The 10,949-nt window shown below is 40.7% G+C and overlaps 1 pseudogene; it reads right to left on the bottom strand.

Moving 5' to 3' along the window:
• Window positions 1–1,846: 1,846 nt before the first annotated feature.
• Window positions 1,847–10,697, bottom strand: LOC136125602 (RAD52 motif-containing protein 1-like; annotated as a pseudogene).
• Window positions 10,698–10,949: the final 252 nt, after the last annotated feature.

Below are 10,949 nucleotides of genomic sequence, written 5' to 3' on the forward strand. Positions count from 1 at the left end.
CATACTTTGCATCAGCTACGGTAATTACTTCTATCCCTACAGGAGTAAAAGTATCTAGCTGATTAGCAACTCTTTAATTTTTCTTTTTTTTTCTTTTCTTTTTTTTGGCTGCGTTGGGTCTTGGTTGCTGGACGTGGGCTTTCTCTGCTTGCATTGAGCGATAGCGACTCTTCGTTGCGGTGCATGGCCTTTTCATTGCAGTGGCTTCTCTTGTTGCAGAGCACGGCCTCTAGGCTCATGGGCTTCAGTAGTTGTGGTTGCGGGCTCTAGAGGGCAGGCTCAGTAGTTGCATCGTACGGGCTTTTTGCTCCACGGCATGTGGAATCTTCCCAGACGTGGTCTCAAACCCATGTCCCCTGCATTGGCAGGTGCATTCTTAACCACTGCATCACCAGGGAAGTCCCTGGTTAGCAACTGTTCACGGAGGTAATACTATATGACCTCCCACTATATTATAAGTTTTAGGCTTCAGTTTTTCTTTTTACAGTAGGTGGTTTGACAGGAATCATCTTAGCCAATTCATCCCCAGACATTGTCCTCCAGGATACATACTACGTAGTAGCACACTTCCATGACCTAATGTCCATGGGAGCAGGCTTCACTATTAGAGGAGGCTTCCTACACTGATTCCCACGATTCTCAGGTCATACAGTTAACTCAGCATGAGCAAAAATTCACTTCACAAGTACATTTATAGTAGTAAATATGACTTCCTGCAGCACTTGCTTGGCCTCTCAGGGATGTCACTACGTTAGTCTGAGTACCCTGAGGCACACACAACATGAAGTATTTTGTCTTTAGGCACATTCATCTCAGTAGCAGCGGTAATGCTAATAATCTTCATACTGTGAAAAACATTTATGTCCAAACCAGAAGTCTCAGCAGTGGAAACTGCTACTCCTAACCTAGAATGGTTGCACGGATGCCCTACATCATATCCTATGTTTCAAGATCCTACCTATGTAAATGTGAAATAAGGAAGGACTCAAGTCCTTTTCAACCAGTTTCAAGCCAACACAATAACAGTTATCTCTTTCTCAATAAATGAGATAAAAGTAAAAAGTGATGTAGCTTTGTCAAAGTTAAATCATAGGCTAAAATCCTGTATATCACTAAGGTATATCAATTTCATCTAGGCTCTCAAGACACAACATCATCAATTATGGAAGAACTTATACATTTAAATCATCACACAATAGTGATTTTTAAAATAAGTTCTCTAGTCCTCTATATTATTTCACTAATATTGACATCTAAACTAACTCATATATATACAATCGATGCACAGGTAGAGAAAATGTGAACAATTTACTAGCCATTATTGTAATCTTAGCTGCTCTATCATCATTGTGAATCCTTTACATGGTACATGAAAGCAATAACTCTTCCCAAACCATAGAAAACTATGGGTCAGTAATGATACTGAAGCTACAAATACACATATTATGAAGATTTAAATGTTGAATCCTCTGTAATCCCCATATCAGAGCTAAAACCAGGAGAATAATGACTAATAGAAGTCAACAACCGAGTAGTTAGAGATAGTCATTGAATATTAGTTAGTTTCATCTGAAATTGTTGTACACCCCTGAGCTGTTCCTTCTTAGGCCTAAAAAGAGCTGCTATCACAGGACGCCTAAATTAAAGAGTCCTAATACCAACAGGACCAGGCCTATGTTGTGAAAAAGTTATTCCACCACCCCTACAGAATTTGTTCTTGTCATTGTTCACATTTGAGCCATTCTAATGGGTGTCTCCAGCAGCCCAGTGGTGAAGGGGGGTTGGGAAAGATGCAGAGCTTCCCGAGGGAACCACAGGACCTGGCATTCTGGGAAATTCAAAAGTGCTAGTCCAGTTCTGGCAATCTGAACTCTTCCTCCTCAAAGCTGAAGTCTGAGAGACATTCTTGCTCCTTTTGGCCACAGGGCTGACAAGAAAAGTAGCTGACCTGCAAAATGAGCACCAGTAAGGGTGGCGGGAGGGGAATACACCTTATAATTATTTGAAATTGTTGCCATTTCCTGCAAACTCTCAGTATTCACGTCTCATTATTCATTCCCCACTCTGTTTTTAGGGGTCACTACTGAATCAGGGATGACTCCAGAACTTCTGTAGAAGAGCTTTGGGGCAGGTGAGCAATTCATTCTGGGAAAGAGAGTCTAAAATCACGTGAATGGCCCTTTACATTAGCATGGGAAAACTTCCCCCATCCCGCCTTGTCTCAACAGAGCCATTAATCTAGAAAAAACTACAGTGTCACTTTTCAGAGGTCTACCCTGTGTGCACACATGGAGAAGACACTTAGAATGTTAAAGTCAGCATGTTAAGTAATTTTCTTGAAATACTGGAACTAGCACCCAGTTTACTTGCTTCACAGTCCTTTTCATAATCTATTTAATTTTACTCCTTTTTAATTGTCTGGTACACCTTTAACACCTAAACTCCAAGAAAGAAGGAGCTTCACCTTATTTCCAGTGCCTAGCACATAATGGTTTCTAAATGGAACTGATTCCAAGATTGGCCTCATTTAGGAGTGGATCTGTTGTTATAATCAGGTTTCCAAAATCTTTAGTATAAATATGGAATCCTTTCCTCTCACATTACACAGGAAGCTAAACTTCTGAAAGTCCAAACATGGAAACGTTTAAAGTTTCCTTGACTGATTTAAATTGAATTAAAATTAAAATACTTATTTTGTACAGCAAAAACTTTCAAATTTTTTTCATTTTTCAGAACATAACCACCTTTTCTTTCTCTACTTTCGTCCCTTCAAAACACGCTTTGCAAGACTGGGGGGTAAGTTAAATAATCAGAAATCCAGCCCTAAAGTAAGCTCTCAATTACATGAAACACATTTTTTGCTCCTTTTAAATAAAAATCCTATATGCAGTACATTAATGTTTTCTTTCAGAAATTACGTTGACAACTTAATCCCTAATTCGAGGTACCCATATAACTGTTTTACAGAAAGGTTCTTTGGCAAATTATTTAACACAAGATATATATGAGATGCTGAGATCTGGGTAATATGCCTTACTTGAAAGGCATGAATAGTTTTTATGTAGTGTAACATAATCACAGTGTAGCATAATCACACTTAAGACCATAGTTACTTTGTTCCCAAATACCTGCAATTCTATTTGAGGGGAGTTCTAAAAGGTCTGTGTCTTCTCCTGTGTCCACTACTGTAGACGTACACTGATGACTCTCAAACCTGTTCTCCAAACTTCAAATAAGGCACCAGAGACAAGGCTCGGGACTTGGAAAAGTCCTAGAAATTCCCTGCCTCAAAAGCAGTTTCAGAGTTTCACCTTTTCCTAAGGAAGACAGAGCTGAGTAGACATGTCGAAGTCTTCCAAATCCTGCTGGTTGTTTTGAATTTTGGCTACATTGGCTGTGTATCCCTTGAGGTTTTATCTCCACATACTTTAATTAAATCCTGTAGTTCCTCTTCGGTTCTACTATCTGTGACCTCTTCACAGGGTCTATATGCCACACCTGTTTTACCACTTTCTGAAATAAAGTTAACAAGGATCAATTCAGAAGTTTTTTTGTTCTAAAACTTCCTGTATACAATGGTAGCATCGAATGATTAGACATTCTTTTGCTTTCTAAAAGCAGAAAATAAGAGCATTTTCCTAGAAATTCCCTCATCTGACACTACAGTTTTTATTATAATTATTTGTGAAAACATATATAAGAAGTGTCAACTTTGGTTCAAAAACTTTATGATCTTAGAAATAATAACAAAGGAATAAGGACATAGAAATTATAAGCTGCGGAAACAAAAATGTTCAATCACAATACAATTATATAGGAAGGCATTAGGTGGGGGTCAAAGAAGAGTTCAAACCTGGGATAGATACCTCTGGACTATAATAGATAACTTCCTATTAGAAGTAAGGCAAATGCCTACTCCTTGGGACCAATATTCTACCAAATACAATGAACAAAGCTTTGCAGACACAGACACAGAGAGAGAGCATTTGAACCCTGTACTGGTAGAAACTGGCCCATGTACCGTTTGGACAATACAGCATTCCTCAAGGCAAGCAAGGGCCACCAGGCTTTTTGGACTAAGGAGTTTCGGGTACATAGAAGAAGTACCTTGGCATATTAGGCACAAACAACCCAGGCGTTTAGTTTGGTTCTCAAATGTTGTTACCCAGAGTTGACAGCTGATGGAGGTTCTGCCTGATGACCAGGGAAGTCAAACTTCACTGGAAGGACTGCCCAGGCTGGAAGGCCAAGACCAATCCAGGGTCAACTCTTACAAGCAAATAAGGTCTCTGACAACTTAGCTAGGATTTCTCAGTCTCTAAGCCTGCAGGGCTGTGAAGCAGGGGAGCAATTCTGTTCCAGGAATCTACTAATCATAAAGTTTCCTTTGGGCACAGCCTGTGACATTCACACTGCTGTATAACTCGATAGGGAACACAATCAATGCTATTCAATAGCATGACCAGTTTCAAGGCTCACAAAAATGTAGCCGATTATTATATAAGAATCATATTCACCCAATATATCAGAAATGAAAACTGAAATTAAACTGATTCCAAAAACATAATTTAATAAACTCTTCAACAAGAAAACAACGGTAATAATAAGTCAATATATTTTGTCTGCTTACTATGTTTCAGGCATAGTTCTAAGCTTTTTAGATTCATCATCTCATTTACTCTTACAATATCCCCCATTTGGTAGTAAGCTCAATTACTAACCCTATTTGCAGATAAGGAAATTGCAGCTTAGAGATATTAAATACCTATAAAAGTCTCTGGCTGGAAAAAACTAAAATTGCAAGAAAAACAACAACAAAATCTAAGAGACAAAGTTAGGACTTAAACACAGGTGTCCAAGGCTTATAATCACTACACTATTCTGTATGAGAAGCAAGCAATTGAGGACGAAGTGGATCAAACACTTTCTGTATGAACTGAGGCAAGTGATTCTACATCTAAACACTGGGGACAACAATATTTGCTGTCGTTCTTCTCATAAATGACACAAAGAACAAATTTAAGACTGCTGCTGTGAAAGCATCTGGTGAATGAAAGAATATGTAATGTTTTAGATAACCATTATTTTCATCCAATTAACTTTTCAAATAAGTTTATTTGCTCACTGAAACTGAAGCACTTCAAAGACAATCAAAAAGGTCTTACCTAGAACCACAATCAGCAATTTCTGGATGCATCTGTCATAGCTTTCTGAATAGCAAGCTTCTGGGTTACGTTCCTTTACATAAGGAATGATAATACCCTAAATCCAACCAAGAGAAAAATTTTAAATGCCTATATGAATAACTGATTTCTAGGTTATATGTTTAAAACTAAAAATGCATCTGTGATTCTTAGAACATTATCTTAGTGATTAAGGGCAGGCACAACACTGGGGTACAGGTGGATGTCTCTGTTGCAGGTATACCCCGACATGGCACATTTTACTGCTCAGATCTATTCTGGAAGTTCCTAAAATACTAGATGGGAAATGCAAACCAAAAACGTGGCACAAATCTCATATTACACACAGATTTCAAATGGACAAGCTGAGGCTACACTGCTACAGACACTGCTCTTGTGTGCATAAAGAGCTGGATTCATATAGTGAGATAGATTTGGTGGTAATGAAGATGATCTGGCCTCTACTCAACCATCACCCACTCAGGTGGATGGTGGAGCCTCCTCCACTCCATTCACTAACAGCCCTGCCTCTGACTTAAAACCCTAAGCCCAAGTGCCATGGATTCTAGGAATAAACTCAGTACCAATCGGAATCCCCTTTCTAGGGACCTACATTTACTTTTTATACTCAGGCCCTTCTATAGGAGGCAAAGGACTGAACATTTACACATGCGTTTATTTCAATCTTTAGACAATGATTTTGTTGGGATAACTGTAGGAGAGAAGACATGTGTATTTGAAGGACTATTTTAGCACAAAACAAATTATTAACCAAAAAAAAAAAACAAAACAACTAACTAATTGACCCTCCTCCTAAGCTTCTTGGCAGGCAGTCAGTTCTAAAATTCTAAAGTTTAAGGTGCTGTCAGGTATCGCCTAAGACAAAAATCTATATTGTCGAGCAGAAAAATTCTGCCCAGGGCTTTACTTGCTTAGAAAAGGTGATGATGTATCTGAAAAGTTGAGTTTCAGAAAGAAAGGAAAAAAGAGAAATCCCACTCCCTCACCTCCCCACACACACACATACTGGAAAACAGACCTTCCTCCAACTTATCCAAAGTTTCCTCAACCATGTCAACTCTGGGACTCCTGCACTCGTGGGAGGTCAACACCACCTCTAAAGCACAGAAGAACTTCAGGCTTTGCTTCTGAAGTGGTGGCACAGTATCTTCATTTTCCCTTTCTTCAAGGTTAGAAAGATCCTGAAGCTGTTAGGACTTTGAATTAAAGGCTAGACTTTAACATATACTGTTGTTAGAAATAAAAACTAAACTCCAGCAATCCCAGGTAATAGTTTAGGTATGCTATAGCTTCAAAATCAACTGAGACTTGCAAATGAATGACTAGATATGGACAACTATTTTTTATTATATGCCATACAAATACTGGAGAAAATTATGGACACCACCATCCAAGTCATTGAGATTATTACTAATTCTAGGTGGCAGGCCAAGGCTCAGATACTTCCATGTGGAAACCTCTCACATCTCCTCCCCATAGCCCTGTTCTATTCTTCTCTCTAAAGTCTAGGAGTTCAATGTTGAAAAGAGTCTGGTTAGTCAAAGAAAATCTGCAGAGTTTACCCTGATGATCCTTTTTGACCACCCATGGAAACCAAAGTAGTAATTTGTCAATTCTTGGCATCTGGAACTGTTTAGGGCAAGCATATTATGTTGAACCGCCTTATGTCTCGTGCCGAGATGAACCTAAAGACATAAAAGACCTAAAAATATCACTATCCTACGTAGAGATTTATTTTGGATACACCTGAGATTTATCAATACCAATTTCATAGAGTGATTGTGAAGATTAAGTAGGACATTTTAAGCAATGAGTTCACAGTGAGCCCTAAATACATGTTATTTATTATTTTTAAGTCAGTACTTTTCTGCATCATTTACAGGGCCCCTGATTAACTGGAAGGTTCGCTGACCTCTCGTGGTGAAAGTGATGATGAAAGCAACCAAGGAAACCCAGCAGAAGACTATTATGGGGCTGGGGGTAAGCAAAGAAAGTGAACTCTTTTAGTCGTCTCATCCTGTAGCTCCTGCTTGAGAATATGACCTGAAGAGGAGATAAGATGGACCTGCCACTGAATTAGGACCTTAACCTGTAGCACCCCCTCCCCAAGTTACTAACCGCTGTTAGAAGAGGGAATACATATACCTCTATAAATGCAAAAAAGCATCCAAAAGAGTTAGAGGTTCATCTGCATTAACAAGCTTCTTTGAGAGTGCAAATATTTCCAGTCTTAACTCTCTAAAGAACTTACATATTACTGTGGATTTTTTACATCACTAGTTCTTTAAATGTCCATTTCCATTTTGAACAGGGTATAGTACATAAATATAGCCATAAAAATTCAAATAACACAAATAAAGTCAAAGCATTGTTAATTCTTTATTGGTTTGTTTGTGCATCTTCCTCTGTCACTAGTTTATGAGCTCCTTAAGTGCTTGAAGGAACCATATATTATGCTTTCCTTGTTACCAGAAACAAGCATAGATCTTGGCATACAATAGAATAGAGGAGTGATGGTCTGTTGACTGAGTGAAGGAATGAGTACATAAGAAAATGAAATTACTTTCTCCAACTGAAGCTGCCTGCTGGGAAGGAGAAATGAAGACTAATTTTTAAATATTGAGTGTCGCATGGGAGGCTATGCCCTGTACCGTGAGTCATAATGGAGCTGTCCTGGACAATTAGGAGTCTTCAGAAGGGCTCTGAGCCCCTGGGTAGTAGAGACAGTTCACATCTGGGATAACCTTGCCACAGCTCTTGCTGGAAAACATTTCCCTTCGTGCTACTGAGAAAAACTCAGATACATTAGGCCTTTCCCTCATTTTATTTTAAAATGTTATTCTCTTTTCTGTATTTATAAAAAACACAGGGGAAAATAGATAAGTATGTATACCTGCCAATGAATAAAATAACACATAATTGGAACGTCCGTGCGGGTGCAGTGATTAAGACTCCGTGGTCCCAATGCAGGGGCCCCGGGCTCAATCCCTGGTCAGAGAACTAGGTCTCACATGCATGCTGCAACTAAGAGTTCTCACGCCACATTTAAGGAGCCTGCGAGCTACAACTAAAGGAGCTTGCCTGTTGCAACTGGGGAGCCCACATGCCACAACAGGGGAGTCCTTGAGCCGCAACTAAGGAGCCCACCTGCTGCAACTGAGCCCCGGTGCAAACAAATAAAATAAAATTGAAAAAGAATGCATAAGTAAACTAGGAAACAATTTCAGGGGTGTGGGTAGTAAACTAAGGCTCTGAATTAAATAAGGAAATCTAAAACAAATGCCCTTTCCTCTCAACTCTATAGTGACTTGGAGAACATTTTCTTCATTACTCTATCAGTGATGGGCTTTATGCTGTGAAAATCTCACAACCTACGCTTATGGAATGGTCTTAATGTCCAATATAAGAAAAGAACTCATTACTCACAACTGATAACAAGTAACTGTTTCACAATCTTTCCAGGACCATCTGTAATATCTGAGTGGTTATGTGAAATGGTCGTAGGGTCCGCAAATTTAAGAATGTCTGACACAAAATCATTTCAATCCCAGGGAGTACAGCCAGGATTGAAGAGGGTGTTAAACAGGGTACAGAAGTGGGAGGTAGTGTACCTAGAGTCCCATCTGAGGAGAGTTCTCAGATTCAATAAAGGTGAAATCAGTGAGTAAAGAAATATGGGTGAGAAGAGGCAGCAAGGTCAGTAGAAAGTAGCCAGAGCAAGAAGCCAATCAGAGAAGACACACAATTATAAAGGGAAAGGTCTGGGAAACCTAAGTCTCACTCACTTATTCAGAGGAATTGAAAAGGTCCTTGAAAAAGGAATGGTGGCTGAATGGAGGCACATAATGAAATGTTAATTCTGGGAAAGTAAAATTGGATGGTATGCTCATATGGAATAAGGTTTCTACAATGCATTAAAGAATATTTAACCATTTTCTGGAATCTGAAGGGAGTTCTGAATAGGCAGTTTGAGAATGATGATGATGATGAAGCCTCCCTTATGTTACATCTGACAAAAGTTTGTCAAACTCGGGACTTCCCTGGTGGCACAGTGGTTAAGAGTCCGCCTGCCAGTGCAGGGGATACGGGTTCGATCCCTGGTCCAGGAAGATGCCACATGCCGCAGAGCAACTAAGCCCGTGTGCCACAACTACTGAGCCTGTGCTTTAGAGCCTGTGAGCCACAACTACTGAAATCCACGTGCCTAGAACCCGTGCTCCGCAAGAAGAGAAGCCGTCGCGATGAGAAGCCCACGCATGGCAACGAAGAGCAACCCCCGCTCGCCGCAAATAGAGAAAGCCAGCGCTCAGCAACAAGACCCAACGCAGCAAGAAATAAATAAATAATTCATTAATTAAAAAAAATTGTCACCCTCACACATTTAAAATCCACATAAAAGTAAATATAAGGAAGACTCTTGTGAAGATTTCTTAAATTAAGGGTGAGCATAAAATGACATGGGGTTTAGCATCAGTTAAGTTATGGTTTGGTCTCTAGTTTCCACATTTACTGTAATGAACCTTAAGTAAGTCATTTAACCATCATGAGTTCGAGTTTCTTCATCTAAGAAAAAAGAAACAACTGTGGAACTCGGAGATCAGTGGAGCAGTGCATCTGAGTGTATTCTGTACACCACAGTGCTGTACAAACGGTGGCCTTTCCACCCTCGCCCCCCGCCCCAGGATCTTAGTTCCCAGACCTGGGATTGAATCCGGGCCCTCAGCAGTGAAAGTGCAGAGTCCTAACCACTGGACCGCCAGGGAATTCCTGATGGCCTATTAGTTTTAAATTCAGCACTTCATCCCAGTAGAGCGAAGAAGTCCACATTTGGACCCACCTTCACTGGAGATGTGTGAAAAAGCCGCTTCTGGTCGCATGCCTTTTGGACTCTGTGGGCATCCACTGCTGAATAAAACTTGATGATGGCATAGAACCCAGGACCACCCACTGCTGTGTTTGGGAAGACTCAGACAGAATACAGAAGGCCAAACTGGGAGAAGATTGTGAAGAGAGAATGCTGTAGGGTGGTCCCACGCTAAGTAAGTGCAGGAAACTTCAGGCCCAGGAAACCAAACCGCCCATTCCCTTATATTCCCCCAGCCCTTTGCCACAGGTAACTGTGGTGAGGCTGCAACTCCAAACACTTCTCATTTCATGAACAAGTTTCCCTCTGAAATCCTAAGCTTCGAGAAGCATTGGGAGGCAATGCCTTTTGTTGGGGACTAACTCTCAAAAATCTATGGGGGCGAGCTGACTGCTCAGGTCATCTCTAGAACTAAGATTCCTATCAGCGGAGACCACAGGCAAATGAGGTACTGAAGCAGTACCCCGGGGCGCCCAGTTACTGGGGCGCGGGGCGGCTTCCTCCACCCAGCCCTCCGCTCCGGCTCGTCTCACTTGCAAGGCCTCGGCCGTGGGTCCAGAGCTCAGCTCCCACACCAGCAAGGTTTTCTCACCCGCGATTGGAACCGCAAAAGGTACCAAGTGCAGCATCCTACAGTCACCGCGTGTATGCAGCTCAGGGCGCAAGCGGACTGCGCCAGGAAACGCGAGCCTGCACTTTTTAAAAAGTTAGTGCCGATAAATCTAATATACAGAAAAATAGTTGAAAGCCCCTGAGTGTTTTGTGGATAGAAAAGCTTGAGATTCGGAGCAAGTTCAGACCTGGACAGTCTAAGAATAAACTAGCTCTCCATTCCATTAGAAGGGCTAGGTAGCAGCTTCTGGTTCTGGAACCAGAAACTC

The sequence above is a fragment of the Phocoena phocoena genome, chromosome 7 (assembly GCF_963924675.1).
Source record: "Phocoena phocoena chromosome 7, mPhoPho1.1, whole genome shotgun sequence".
NCBI lineage: Eukaryota > Metazoa > Chordata > Mammalia > Artiodactyla > Phocoenidae > Phocoena > Phocoena phocoena.